The 15,860-nt window shown below is 40.4% G+C and overlaps 1 protein-coding gene and 1 long non-coding RNA gene across 4 annotated transcripts in view; one reads left to right on the forward strand and one right to left on the reverse strand.

Annotated features, from left to right (window-relative positions):
- The window catches only part of LOC126406534 (uncharacterized), a 16,393-nt gene extending 2,479 nt beyond the window's left edge, over window positions 1-13,914 (forward strand). Inside the window, exons 2-4 of one of the 2 annotated variants that reach the window (XR_007571711.1) lie at window positions 2,381-2,467; window positions 2,737-2,826; window positions 13,818-13,914. This is a non-coding gene — a long non-coding RNA (uncharacterized LOC126406534). Of the gene's footprint in view, window positions 1-2,380; window positions 2,468-2,736; window positions 2,827-3,999; window positions 4,894-13,817 lie in introns of those variants that run through there. The other variant, XR_007571712.1, reaches the window with a different exon arrangement.
- Window positions 1-15,860, reverse strand: part of kcnk18 (potassium channel, subfamily K, member 18) — a 110,544-nt gene that overhangs the window by 40,390 nt on the left and 54,294 nt on the right. The gene's annotated exons all lie outside the window — the stretch shown is intronic.

The following is a 15,860-nucleotide window of genomic DNA, read 5'->3' on the forward strand; positions in this document are numbered from 1 at the left end:
TGTTAGTAGCCTGGTGTTCGCCACGTTGTGTAGCATTGTGTACACGATGTGTAGTGAGTGTTGCTCTGTTTACACGGTGTGTGGCGACTGGCCAGTGTTACTCTGTGTACATGGTGTGTGGCGACTCCGTGTACATGGAAGTGCCGCCGGCTTATTAGTTGTAATAACGCATTATCCGCTGGGAGGCGACAGAAGTTACGCACTATAGCTTCAAATAAAGACAGGGATAAAGCCATAACTAGGCTACAAGCAGTTGAGAATGGAGCGCTCCTCTGCGAAGTACAAAAGTTCCTCCGCAGATGCCTTTATACAAGTACCTCAAGCCTCCTTTATTTGTATATTTATTTATTTTTTGCCTTTATTCACTGATGTAACATTTTTGTCTCGATATTTTGTATAATATCTTTGTACATTTCTTCAATAACAATAATAATAATAATAATTAAAAAAAACAAAACCTTAGCTTCCGGGTCACGCAATGTGCGAGAGATGAAAATATTGAAAGTGTATGAAGGGCCCGAATCCCGGCCCGTTATCCGTTATTTCCATTTTCCATTTAAACAGAAAATCGGAAATCGGAAAACGAGTCGTTATCCGTTTTTTCATTTTGGTTCTGGAAACAAATATTGAAAAAACAAGTCATTAGTTTGTTTTTTCATATTTGGTTTTATTTTAGAAAATTAATGAACGAATGATACAGGGATCCTCAGCACTGATTGGAGCATTTTCCAGAGTTTGGAGCTTGAAGAGGCTACAACAACCACCACAGACTACATAAATTTCTGCGTGGACAATGTGGTTGGAAAAAAAGAGATCCTACATTTCACCAATAATAAAGTTCACATTACTAGGGAGATCAAATAATGTATTAACAGGAAAAAACAAAGATCATGTAGGTGTAGCCATCGTTCAATAGGAGCTTAACCACTTGCTTTGGAAACATCACTCTGACATTGAACATAGCTTCAGAGCCATGGATAACAGGAGGTTATGGGACTGCATGACTGCATAACTAATATGACCTCATGTCAGAAACAGCTAGCAACCTTAGATGATTCAGGTAGGGCAAATTAACTAAATGGCTTCTTCCTAAGAGGATCAGGACTACTCCTTAAAGGGGAAGGAGATTTTAGACACTATGAATCCTGTGGGGAAATGTGACCTCTTAATTTCACCACAGCAGGTGCAGGCTGTCTTTAGCAAAGCTTGCAAAAGAAAATCATCAGGTCCCAACGGCTTGCCCGCCTTTTTGTTAAAAAGTTGTGCTGTGGAATTATCTGTTGCCTGGTGTTCCATTTTTCAACGGTCACTTGACAGTCACACAGTGCCAGGTCTGTGGAAAAAATCTGTCATTGTTCCGGTCCCTAAGGTTTCATGTCCAGCTGTGAATAATGACTACAGACCTGTCTCATTAACATCTGTTGTGATGAAATGTTTTGAAAGGATCATTGTCAATCTGCTTAAATCTGAGGTTTTGGGTACTTTAAAGCCTCTACAATTTGCCTATAGGCGGTCGCCTAGGGTGCCACATGCTGGCGGGGGTGCAGCTGCAAGCCCTCAAAAAAAAATAGAATAAATTAAATAAAATAAATACTAGTAATAATTTGCAGCCCCGACTGGTGCCCTTTCCTCATGCTCTGTCTTGAAAAAAAAAGAACAAATAAAGAAAAAGTAAACAACAACAACCCCCCTGCTGTTTGTCATTATTTGACCTGGCCCTGAACCTGCCTTGCACCGTGCTCAGTCACGTCACTGTGGGTGAGGGGGGTGGGACGAGTTATCTGTGCACATCTCAGGTAGGTAGGTTGTGACTGACAGACAACATGAGGTCATAATTTGTCAAATTATTGGGTTGTCATCCTGAAAAGACCTCCAAGCCCTCAGGTGCGACATACAGAAAGCGGAGAAAAGGGGAGGCGGAGGTCCCAGTATCGAAGTATGTCTTTTATAACATAAAAAAATGCCGTTTGACTTTTCATTTGTACGAGCTAGCAGCTTGCGAAGCTGAAATAAAGCAAAGTTGCCTAATAATGCTACTGTAGATAATGATGTGATCGCTGCCAAGGATTGAGTTAAGCTGCTGAGCTGGTTTATTACTGTTTTTATCTGGTGAACTACTGGCTGCTTAGTGCTCCTCCTATTACTTAGTGCATTAGATATTGTGCTGAAATTCGATAACAAATAGGGACAACTGTAAACTAATGTGTGACTATACAATTGTAGTGCAACCTCTTTTATTTTACTAATGCAAAATCACAACTAGATAATAATTTATGTTATGTCGAACACATCACTGGTGCAAGTAGTAGTCTGTCTGCTGCAGCTACATGTTTTGCTTGTACTGTACAGTAACAGGTAAATCTACTCTACATCTGTCCAGATGCACTGAGAAAATATTTGAACGAGAAAACCCAAGAAGCTGCTGCAGAGGGGCCTTCTCTGACATCTCCTCCACTCGATGAAGAATGTAAGTTTAGCCAATTATTTGTGGTCTCTGATACACTGCTATGTTGTCATTTTTATCATTATCTTTGTTGTTGTTATTAATATTATTATTATAATGTCATTATTATTACTGTTGAATTTTCCAGTTTAACCTTGTTACTAATTACAGTAAATGTAGGTCAAATAAAATAAAGTCTATTTGTACAGTGCCTACTTTATATGCAGTAGAATGACACAACAGACTTCATGAAGTGGTGTAACAGTATGGATGTACTGTATGTTTGAATACAGCTATAAGTCACGCAACAAGCAGCAACACGGCTGGATTCAGCACATCACCTCACTACCTCACGACTTCCAGTGAGACACAGCCTGAATCAGGTGAGTTCTGTGATTGTATGTTACTGCTGCAGTCATGTTTCTAATGTAAATATGGCCAAATCCAGAAACATTTTTGTTGTTTCTATCAAATATATCAATAATATCACAATATTGGCATCACTTACACATGCAACTCATCCTGGCTTGTACATCTGGAATGTTTTTGTCCATTTGTCCACACATGGAGGCTATGAAAGTCTATTTTTACAATGTCAATAAGTTGACCAAGCCTTTAAACATTTCTAAACCTCCGTAGTGACAGAAAAAAATGGGAACTGTAGCTTGCACACAGATCCCAATTTTCATTTGAATGCAATATTGCCACATACTTGACTTTTTTTAAAGGAGTCCATTCAAGAATACCAACAGTATCTATTATTAAAATCTCTTCTATTCTATTATTATGGAACGGTGGCTAGAGCCGGCTCTGCATACTTCTGATGTCGATAGCCCCTTCCACCCCTCCCCTCTTCCTACTAGAGTAGTGGAGAGGCCTACTGCCATGGATCCACTACCCTAATTCCCCCCACTCAGCGTTCCTGGTTAGCAGTCCAACCAACATTTGCGTCTGGTCTGGCTGTCTGGCCAGCACAGGCTCCTGGTCTCCAGTCGGTCACCCAGGCAGCATCTATTTCTGCTGCTGTCCACTGTGCCAGTGCTGCAGCCATTTTCAGTTCATGCTGAGTGGCATCACTCCCAAGTTCCTGATAAGTTGCATCATCTCCAAGTTACTGCGGAGCCAGAGCACTCCCAATTTCCTGATGAGTTGCAGCCAGGTCATCAGTTACCAGCTGCTGCTTCTGACCTCAATTTCAGCCTGTCTTAGTTTCCAGTGTTCATAGTTTCTATTCCTAGTTGGAAAGTAAATATTTATTCACTAGTTCCTGTCTTCCGCCTGTTGCTGTCTTTGCATTTGGGTCCGTCTGCTTTGAATTTGACACTTTACACATAAGCAGTCTAAAGAAAGCAAGCCACCTGTTCAATCTTGACCCTGTGATTGTGGATAAAGTTTTCAGAATTGGTGGTAGGTTGAGCATGTCTGTTCTTCCTGAACAGACAAAGCACTCAATGATTCTCCAAAAGAACAGCCAAATGACAATGCTCATTCTGTGCTGCATCCATCAACAGGATGCTCACAGCGGTAGAAATAAAGTGCTATGTACTCTCTAACAGTATGACTGGATACTACAATATCCCTGCTGTCAGAATTGCTGCAGTACACTTGGAGTAAACTACTTTGGCAAAGTGAAGGTGAGAAGAGGTAACACTGTGAAGAGGTATGGTTTCATATTCACATGCTTAACATCTTGTGCAAGCCATCTGGAAGTGACACAAATTTGGCTGGATTTGGCCCAGCTGCAGAAAATGTTCAGATGCTGTCTGTGCTCTCTCTCCTCCTCTCTGTTCTGCTGTCTGTGCTGATCCACTCTGGATGCTTTCATCTCCTCTCTCTCCTCCTCTCTGTGTTGGTCTACTCTGGATGCTTTCATCTCCTCTCTCTCCTCCTCTCTGTGCTGATCCACTCTGGATGCTTTCATCTCCTCTCTCTCCTCCTCTCTGTGTTGGTCTACTCTGGATGCTTTCTTCTACTCTCTCTCTCTCCTCTCTGTTCTGCTGTCTGTGCTCCCTCTCCTCCTCTTTGTCCTGCTGTCTGTGCTCTCACTCCTCCTCTCTGTGTTGGTCCACTCTGGATGCTTTCTTCTCCTCTCTCTCCTCCTCTCTGTTCTGTTGTCTGTGCTCTCTCTCCTCCTCTCTGTGTTGGTCTACTCTGGATGCTTTCTTCTCCTCTCTCTCCTCTCTGTTCTGCTGTCTGTGCTCTCTCTCCTCATGTCTATGCTGATCCTCTCTGGATTCTTTGTTCTCCTCTCTGTGTGCTCGGTTCTCCTCTTGGTTCTCCACCCTGTTCTCTCTGTTCTTCTCTCTGTCCTCCCTGTCTACTTGGTTCTGCCCTATCTCTTCTCCTCTCTGTTCTCCACTCTGATCTCTCTGCTCTCCTGTCTTTTCACACAGTTCTCTGCTCTGTCCTCTCCATTCTCCACTCTGTGCAGTTCCACACTTCTTTCTCCTCCTCTCTCTTCTGTCCATTCTCATCCTCTCTGTCCTCATTGTCACATGGCTTAGGTTTTTTTTAACAAATGAATCTAATGTATTCTGGAGAAAATGTTTTCTTTTTGACATTTTTCTTTCCTTCTTCTGTCACTTTCTGACTTGTTTTTTTCTGTGTGTGTGTGTGTGGGGGGGGGGGGGCGGGGGGTCAAGGAGGTTGGTTAGACCTTATTGATTACATTACATCATAATGCTTGAAGATAATTTGGAATGAAGGGTTTGAATTATTGCATGTGATTATTGTCAAATTCTAGGCTAGCAAGAGTAATGCAACTACAACAAATAAATAGATGACACAAACATGTGAGGGATGCTCTTATTGCCTAGTGCATTATATCAAATACCCACCTCAATCAAATCTAGTGTACAACATACAGGTGCATCACCATACACATATATATATGTAGAAACTACATATACACATATATATGGGGCATTCTACCGATTGTGTGCAAAGTGCTGTCCCTTACCAAAAAAACAACAAAAATAATAAAATTGAGTATTCAGACATAGATATTTACAAAGATTATGTTATGGCCTATTTAAACCCAGGACATTAAATGAAAAAGTGATAAGCTAAATATATACAAAATCACCATTTATAGGGTACTTTCTATTGGGAAGTAGCTGTCCCCAACCCTGACCTCTAAAATTCAATTCATGTAAATAACACTTAAAACATTTTTCATATTTTTTTCAAAAGTGTAATTTAAAACATCTTTGTGATTAAGTTTAAACAGAAGTTGAAAGATTTAGATGTATTGTGGGATTAATTTTTAAATTAAGAAACTATGCTAAAAAAATAGTGTCCCTTGTTTTCATGTCACTACCGAAACACAAGAGTTTTAATGCACTGGTTGAGTCTGGATTTTAGCCACACCCCTGAATTTCTGAGAAGGGGGGTAGTACTGCACCCCCGTCCCAGATGGCTGCATGGTAAGTCGCTGACTCCCATCATTTTTTAAATAAATGTCTTCCAAAGTCTGAAAATCAGTGTGTAACTTTTAAAACTGTCACTACCGAACACATGTTCTCTTCAATTATGTAAAAATTTGGGGGGTTTATGCAAAATATTATGTTTTTCTGTGTGAACAACTCTTCAAACATGTGCTTGTTAGCCATGTGACTGCTAGCATTCTTTAGTTATCCTGAAAAATAGCTAGGAATGTCACTACCGAAACAGTCACTACCGAAACCTATGGTAAAGTTTCGGTAGTGACATGATCATTTCGGTAGTGACAAAATGGAATGGTCAGTAGTTAAACCCCATAATTTTGTGGTCCAAAGTCTTGCTCTTCTCTGCTCTGCTCTACTCTGCTCTACTCTACCCTGGTCTACTCTACTCTGCTTTACTCTATACTCTACTCTTCTCTACTCTACTCTGCTTTACTCTATACTCTACTCTTCTCTACTCTGCTTTACTCTATTCTGCTCTACTATACTCTGCTCTGTTCTACTCTGCTTTACTTTGCACTACTCTGCTCTACTCTACTTTACTCTGCTCTACTATACTCTTCTCTACTCTACTATACTCTATTCTGCTCTACTCTACTATACTCTGCTCTACTCTATTCTGCTCTGCTCTACTCTGGTCTACTCTACTATATTCTGCTCTACTTTGCTCTACTCTGCTCTACTCTACTATGCTCTGCTCTACTCTGCTCTGTTCTACTCTGCTCTACTTTGCTTTACTCTGGTCTGTTCTGCTCTGCTCTACTTGCACTGCTCTGCTCTACTCTACTCTTCTCTACTCAACTCTTCTCTACTCTACTATGCTCTGCTCTACTCTATTCTGCTCTGCTCTACTATACTCTGCTCTACTCTACTATGCTCTGCTCTGCTATACTCTGCTTTACTCTGGTCTACTCTACTCTACTCTGGTCTACTCTACTTTACTCTGGTCTACTCTATAATCTACTCTATTCTGCTCTACTCTGCTCTGTTCTACTCTCCTCTACTTTATTCTACTCTGCTCTACTCTATTCTGCTCTACTTTGCTTTACTCTGGTCTGTTCTGCTCTGCTCTACTCTACTATGCTCTGCTCTGCTCTACTATACTATGCTCTGCTCTATTCTACTGTGCTGTGCTCTACTCTATACTCTGGTCTACTCTACTCTACTTTACTCTGGTCTACTCTATATTCTACTTTTCTCTACCCTACTCTACTCTGCTCTCCTCTACTCTGCTGTACTCTATACTCTACTCTTCTCTACTCTATTCTGCTCTGCTCTGTTCTACTCTGCTCTACTCTGCTCTACTCTACTATATTCTGCTCTACTCTGCTCTACTATACTCAGCTCTACTCTACTCTACTTTGCTCTTCTCTGCTCTACTCTATTCTGCTCTACTCTGCTCTGCTCTACTCTGGTCTACTTTGCTCTACTCTGCTCTACTCTACTCTACTATACTCTGCTCTACTTTGTTCTATTCTACTACACTCTGCTCCACTATACTCTTCTCCACTCTACTCTGCTATGCCATGCTCTATTCTGCTCCGCTCTACCCTACTCTACTCTGCTCTGCTCTCTCAAAAATTAATTTTTTTTATTGACCACAAAACATTTGTCTTTGAATTTATAATTCCCACCATAAGGCATACATTTGAGGAAATACGAAACACTGGGTGTTTTGTAAAAAATAAAGTATATTGAATTATCAACTAAAGTATGATGCTAATTGGTTACATTTATGTTCTCTTTCATCAGTTATTAACTCTGAAATCAATCTGATCAGCGTTATGCATTTTACAAAGAAAGATTGCATTTAGATTTTGAAGAATTCTATAATTTGAACTTCGAAATTTGTTAAAATATTATTTTTTATAGATTTAATTGTGAAAACCTTCAGTCAAAATTTGTAAAAATTTAAATCTTTAGACAAGGGAAGGAACAAGCATAACAGGTTGATATATATTTTTTTGTATAATATAATACTATATGTTTCGGTAGTGACAAATTTTGGGAGAGGAAAAACATTCCAAAACAGTCTGAAAATACAATATAAAAATCTACAGTCATTTTACTAGATATGTGACCTTTACATATGGTACAATATATATAGGGACAAAGTTTTGGAAATAAAACATACAAAATTTCAAAATATTTCCAGCCTGACTTTGCACACATTCGGTAGAATGCCCCATATACATATATATATGTAGAAACTACATATATATATATATCTATATCTATATATATATATATATATATATACATATATATACACATATATATGTTTCTACACCACCTAACCTCGTGTAACTTTATTGGGTCATGAAACAGCCACCTGCATAACGTTCGGGAGCATGGCACTGACTTAATGAGCTCAGATCATGCATGATTAGCCAGTAGCTTTCAACCCATTGTGTCACAGCTAAAGCCTCTAACATTAACTTTACTTAGCAAGAACTTAACTTTTTCTTAAACTTTAAAGGGGCAAAAAGCAAAATCCTTTCACCGCTAGGTTTGCTGTTGTGCACTGCCTGTAGACCAAAACAAAGTGTGTCATGAGCCACTCCCTCTACCTCTGCTCTCCAACACCCCCCACCCCCACCCCCCCACTCGCCTCATATGTGCCGCCGAGCGCCGCAGCATCTCCATGGACTACCACATCCAGACGGTCCCGGTGTTTCTTCCGCAGGCTCCGCTTCACTCAGCTGCCCGATATACCCGCTGCTTCTTCCCACATTAACCTGAATAACAAACTAGGGCTCGGTGCTCCGGTTGGATCCAAACGGAGAGCCACTAGCTGGGAAGCTAGCGGAGGCTAACTGGCTGTGCTGGCAGCTGAGTGAAGTGGAGTATGAGGAGGAAGCACCAGTTAGCCCCGCTTTCACTGCAGGCAGATTCACTCGCCACAGGGGCGAGGAAATAAAACCTAAACAGCCAACTTAGTTTGGCTTAGTTTGGCTTAGTTTAGCAGTTAGCGATGTCTTTCACTCACTCTTGGTCTCTGCTGTGTTTAGCTATTTCCCTGCTTTCCTGTTAGCGTTAGCACTACTTGGCTGCCACGCTAAGGCTCCAACTCCAACTGAGCCGGGAGCCCACCAGGCTCATGGTCTCATGGAGAAGAGTTGGAACGTTAGCATGGCAGCCGAGTAGTGCTAACGTCCCTACGCTTCTCCGCCAGGCTCAGTAGCCGGAGCCGAGAAGCGTGGGGACGTTAGCGTTAGCACTAGTCGGCTGCCATGCTAACGTTCCGGGAGCCTGCTTCGCGGCTCCGAGAAGCATGGGGACGTTAGCGTTAGCACTAGTCGGCTGCCATGCTAACGTTCCAACTCTTCTCCGTGAGACCGTGAGCCTCCCGGCTCCGGCTCACGGAGAAGAGAGGAATGTTAGCGTTAGCTCCCTCCGGCTCACGGAGAAGAGAGGAATGTTAGCGTTAGCTCCCAGAGTTAGCACTAGAGCTACTACGGGATTCACATGAACGTACATGAACGCGCAGCCGGACCGGCTTGTAAACAATGGGCTGGAGATCAACACAGAGAGAGGGTGTGTGAGGTCATACTATACTCATGATTTTTATGACAAGTTTCGAGACATGCTTAGTGAATGTAATTTTAAAAAGGAAGTGATAATTATGGGAGATCTCAATATAAATTTGGAAGACAAAAGAATGAGGAAACACCTTAAACAAATTACTGACAGTCTTGAACTCTCACAGTTAATCAAAGGTCCGACAAGAATAACCCAGTCCACAAAAACTCAGATTGATCTGGTGTTCAGTAATAGACCCGAATGGATCTCAAAGTCTTTTAATATGATAACTGGGTTATCTGACCACAATTTAATTGTGGTGGCCAGAAAATTAACTAAAAAGAGGTTTAATACCACAAAAAAAGGACAGGAGATCTATAGAATTCCAAAAAGTGAAGAGGAGCCCTTCAAGAACACCATAGAACATTTTAATTGGAGCGGCCTGCTATTAGGTAAAAATGCAAACGAGGATAGTCGAATACTATCGAACAAATTACAGAGCATAATCACTGACTTCACTCGAAAGTTTAAATGTAGAAATAAAAAGAACAGTCTTCCGTGGATGAATGCAGATATCCTAAAAATGATGAAAGAACGGGATACTGCTTTGAAAATTTCATTAAGAACAACACTTCCCCACCACAAACTTCACTTTAATAGCTTAAGGAATAAAGTAATACAGGAACTGAGAAAGGCTAAGGCAAATTTCTTCATGTCAATAATTGCTGAGGCTAGGGGTAACTCTAAAATAATATGGGATCAATTAAAAAAACTTACTGGGCAACACCACAATACAGACAAATCGATTGAACTTAACCTGGATGGTAATCTGACGAAGGACCCAGTCGAAATAGCAGGTGCTCTTAATCAATATTTTGTTGATTACAACCATTGGCAACCATTACACAAAGCTGTCCTGCTAGGCATATTAATACTACTGTCTGTTTAACAAACATGACAGAACAAGCCTTCAGCATTAGACATGCCAGTGAATCAAAGGTCATAAGTATAATCAGATCTCTCAAACCATCAAAAGCGAAAGATGTGTTTGGAATGGACACAAATATGCTAAAAATGTTTCATTTATCATTAGCTAAGCCCATTACTGAAGTCATTAATCTGTCAATATCTCAGGGAGAATTTCCAAATGTCTGGAAATCTGCAGTTGTTACACCAATTTTCAAAGCTGGGGATCCCCAGTCCATTTGTAATTACCGGCCCATCAGTATTCTTCCTGTAATGTCTAAAGTGGCTGAAAAATGGGTGGCTGAGCAAATCAAACAACACCTGAATAATAGTTCTTGTCCTCTTCATCCGATGCAATTTGGTTTCAGACCTTACCATTCAACTGAGACAGCTAATTGTTTTTTCATTGAAAATATCAAATAATTATTAGATAAAGGTGGCACTGTTGGTGCTGTATTTCTGGATCTCAAGAAAGCCTTTGACACCGTTAACCACAGAGTTCTCCTCTCCAAGTTATCTGTCATCAATTTCTCAGCTAACTCCCTGAAATGGGTGGAATCCTATCTTTTAAGCCGCTCCCAAACAGTACGAATTAATAATCATCAATCAAATGCCTTATGTCTGTCCACTGGTGTCCCACAGGGATCCATACTGGGTCCTCTTTTGTTTTGTATATATATAAATGACCTGCCATCTATGTGTTCTGATGCTCATGTACAGATGTATGCCGATGATACAGTGGTATATGTACATGGCACCACAAAAGCAGAAGTTGCGACCAAGCTCACAAAGATAATGGTCGAAATTATAACATGGCTTAGTCAGTGCTGTCTCCAATTAAATGTTTCAAAAACAGTAGGCATGTACTTTACAAATAATAATGACACTTGTGTAGATCTGGATATTTGTATATCTGGAGAGCGACTGCAGATGGTAAAAGAATTCAAGTACCTTGGCATCTTTTTAGATTCCAACCTTAATTTCAGGGCACAGGTTAAAAAGTATGTCAACGGGTCGAAGCAAGTCTTGTAAATTTCAGGTTCATACGCAATTCTATGTCAACTGAAGCAGCCAAGCTGTACATGCACTCAATGATCCTTTCTCACATGAATTACTGTCTAACAAGCTGGTCGCAAGCCAATTACACTACACTCAAACCACTGCAGTTATTGTATAAACAGACGATAAAAATCTTAGATAAAAAGCCAAAAGAACACCACCACTGTACAATCCTAAAGAAATATGGCCTTCTGAATTGGGAAAACATGATTAAGTATGGTGAATTCAGGTAATGTGGGACAGTTTTTGGTAGATGCTCCGGTAGACTTATATAAAAACTATTTACTTGCTCCAATGATGTTTCATTAAATCATTTTAGGCCTTATTAACATTTTATGTTTGAATTCAGTGGGAATACAATCTTTTTTTAGAAGCTACACACCTTCAAACATAACATGACACCCTCTTTCGTTCGAGCAGCATGTTCAGGTAATGTGGGACAGTTTGTTTGGTAAAGTGGGACAGTCATTCTTAGATTTAAAAAACAGGCCTCTTCATTCATTGCCCCCTTCATCCTTTCCTCACTCCACATATTGTGTCTCATTCCTTTTCTTCCTCCCTGACTATTTCTTCGTCCATCTTCCCTCCTTTTTCCTTTCTTCCCTGTCTTTGCCTTTCTCTGTAATTGCCCTGACTCTCCTGGTGCCATTATCTGCAATAGATAGTATGCATTGTTTAACTCTATGTATGACACCCATTTTAATTAGTTTGAAAATCTTAAAGTCAGATAATGCAGGCTCTGTTTAGAAACAAACACACCTGAGGTTCGCCCCTCCCCCCTCCTCTGTTCCCGCTCCCAGCACTGCCTGTGTGTGTGTGTGTGTGTGTGTGTGTGTGTGTGCGTGTGTGTGTGCGTGTGTGTGCGAGAGTCTTGCTAGGCATAAATTTATGAAACAGAAGATTAAAACACTATTTCTGAATATTTTCAAAGTGGTAACGTTGTGAAAACACTGATAAACACCCACAACTGTGACAGATTATGTTTAAATGTGCTCTGTATTTGTGTCGCGACAAAGCATTGACTGCTTGCTAGCTAACACGAGATAGCTATCAATGTTACCTATAGCTAGCTAAATGAAATGATGGAGTAGGCCTAGTTGTAGTTCTACAAAGGTTAAAACTTAGGAGGGTTAGGGTTAGGGCCAGTTTTATAGCATAAATAAAGCATAACACGCTGTCCCACTTTACCTGAACAATGCCGTCCCACATTATCTAACATGTTCAGCTAATGTGGGACAGTGACATAAATCATGTTTTCATAAAAACAAAGGATTATTTTACACTTTTTTCTCCTGTTTCTCAACCAGTGTTTAACCTACTTCATTATGAAACAGAAGTATAGGTTCTTACCTAATTTAAATTTCATTAAAAGCCTTAACATTGAAAAATTGAAACCCACTTGCCGCTGAACTTACCAAGCAGACCTCCCGTGAAGATAGGCCACGCCCACTCTGATGATGTCAGACCAACCCAAACCATTGTTTAGTGGCAAGAAGTGTTGTAGCAACAATTCAAGATCAGTTTTGATCATTGTGTATTGATTTTGACCATATTAAATCATCACAATGCATAAACATCCCACATTACCTGATGTCCCACATTACCTGAATTCACCATATGTAAATATATGTCTTCTGTTCAAAATTATACATGGCTTAGCTCCTCCTCCTCTCCAATCTTTTGTTAAGATTAGAACAAATACAAATCAAATCACAAGGGGGGTTTCAAGAGGGGACTGTGTTGTTCCACTAAAGAAAAGCTCCTTTAGTCAGTCAGCGTTTTCTGTTAAAGCCTCCCGAGAGTGGAACAACATCCCAACACATATTAGGGATGTCGGGACATATGTGATATTTAAATCTCATTTAAAACAGTGGCTAATTAGTAACCAAATTTGTCAGCATTGAAAATTCTGTCAGCTGCTGCCACCTTGTTAATATCAGATGGTTATTTGGTCCCTATGTCCTGTATGGCTTGTCCAATGTGAAATATCTTTTATGTTGTACCCTGTTCGTGCATAAGTGTTGTTTTGTATGCACTCTGGGCTAGTCACTCTGGTTCTGACTGGTTCTAACCAGCATTCTGCGTGGAGGGTTGGCTTGCTTATGTCTTAACTACGTATTGTCTTGCATACATGTTTTTAACTGCTTTCTTGCTTGCATGTTTATTTGCTTGCTGTGAAGTTCGTTTTGTCCCTTGTGTTCTGTATTAATTGTAAGGCTGTCTTATGTTGTCTTGTTGTCAATTGTATGTTAATTTTAGCAATGTCATTATTACTTGTTGTTCACACACTAATCAATTTTAATTAGTTGTAGTTTATTGATCGGTGCTTTAAGATAAGACTGATGTTTGCTCCCTCAACATAGTTCTACTTTGTTTTATTTCAGGGAGCCTTTGTAACACCTGGCCAGGGACAACGGATGAAAATTAGCCTTTGGCTAAATCTGGCATATTTACAGAAATGTCTATTAATATGCTCTGTCCCTTCAAATAAACAAATTAAAAAAAAAAAAGTACACCTCTGGTTCTTCACATAGCAATTTTTTAATTCCCTCAATCTAGAAATGATGAATTTCGCTTATTGCTCCTTTAACTTACAGTGGGCAGCTTGGTCGTCACTAAAATAATAATAAAAAAACTGTCATTCACTCAGCTCGTCTGTCAGCTAGCAGTATCGGTGTCTTTCTGTCAACTGAATTAAAGTTTACCACGTTCCACCGAAACATCAGATAACTTCCTGCATGTCGTTTCAAAATAAAAGCTGTCTGGTGTGTTAATATGTTTACCATGCTGTTTGGGCCTTATTCTATTTTTTTCTCTTTGAAATTTTTTACCGAGGTCCGGACTTCGGTGACCTCATAGCTGGCTACGGCCATGAATCAAACAACAATGGAATAAAGAAACAATGTTAAAAGCATTCAAAGCATCCAGCAAGGGAAGACACGAGAAAAATGAATGAAATCAAAGCTTTACTAAAGGATGATGGAAGTGTTGACCATGTTAAGGAGTGCTTGAAGTCATTTCATAAAGCTGTGGAGGAATTCTGTGCTGTTCATAGGTCGGTGCAAGTGCTCTTATCAGAGGAGGAGAAAGAGGAGGATAATGTGTACTGGTATGAGCCTAGGATGACTAACTTTGAATATTGGCTGAAAGATGTTGAAATATGGAAAAGAGAACAAATTGCACAATCAAGTGTTGAGCCTCATGACAGTATTTCCAATGTGTCCAAAAAGACAAAAGGATCTAAAGCCTCCTTAGCAGCCGCCAAAGCTTCCTCCTCAGACTCCTCAGAATGAATGAATTAAAGGCCAAACATGCACTGCGGCTGCAAGAAGCAAAGTTAAAGACAGAAAAAGAGACCTTGGAACTCAATGCAGAAATTGCAGCATCAGCTGCTAAAGTTAAGGCTCTACAAAACCTTGACACTGACAGTATGGAAGGAATGCATATCTTGAAGCAAGTAAACAAAAGAATATAGACTTCATGGATCCTGATGTGTCACCTGTTGAGTTTCTGAAAATGGGTGCAGTGCCTAAAACACCTCTCCAGACAACTGTTGGAAACATGCAATTTCAGAAATCTTTGGACCGAAACGGTTTTCAGCAGCATGACCCATCACTACCAAAGAAACATTATTCATCATCTAGACTGCACAGTACTGAGGATTCAGTCCAAAGTCCTAGCCATCATGATAACTCAAAGCAAAGACAACGGACTGACATTGCTGAACTCATAATCATACAACAGAAATTAGCCATGTTGCCAACCATGGAGGTGCCAGTATTTGATGGTGATCCACTGGCATATAAATCATTTATTCAAGCACTGAAGCACTTGATTGCGGACAAAACAAGTAGCAGCCAGGATAGGCTCTACTTTCTTGAGCAGCCCAAAAGCCTTGTCCAAAGCTGACTACATATGGATTCACACAGAGGATTTAAGGAAGCCAAACGATTATTAGAGGAGCATTATGGGGATGAAATCAAGATATCAAATGCTTATTTAGAGAAGGCATTGAACTGGACAGCTTTAAAAACTGACGACGGGAAGGCACTTCATGCCTATGCAATGTATTTAAGGGGATGCCTTAATGCTATACAGGTGACTGTGTACGACGTGCTGACGTATTGCGGTAAGCGGGTTGTGTCATTTCCGGTGTTTCTGTGACAGCATCTCTGTACTGCTCTGGTGGATTCTGCTAGCCTGCTTTCTCACTTCAGTTGCTTTAACGTTGCTTTAACGTGTACTTCAAGTCTTAACCCACACTGGTTCTGTTTAAGCACTTATAGCTCTCCTCCTTTCTACGACTTTCTCGCTAATCTCTCAGCTGTTGTTTGCACATTACTAGCCTTGGTAACTACATTAGCTTTACAGTTAGCGATGGCTTCTCCCTCTGCTCTTTCTTGCTCGGTGTGCCAAATGTTCAGTTA

Source organism: Epinephelus moara, chromosome 19 (assembly GCF_006386435.1).
Source record: "Epinephelus moara isolate mb chromosome 19, YSFRI_EMoa_1.0, whole genome shotgun sequence".
NCBI lineage: Eukaryota > Metazoa > Chordata > Actinopteri > Perciformes > Serranidae > Epinephelus > Epinephelus moara.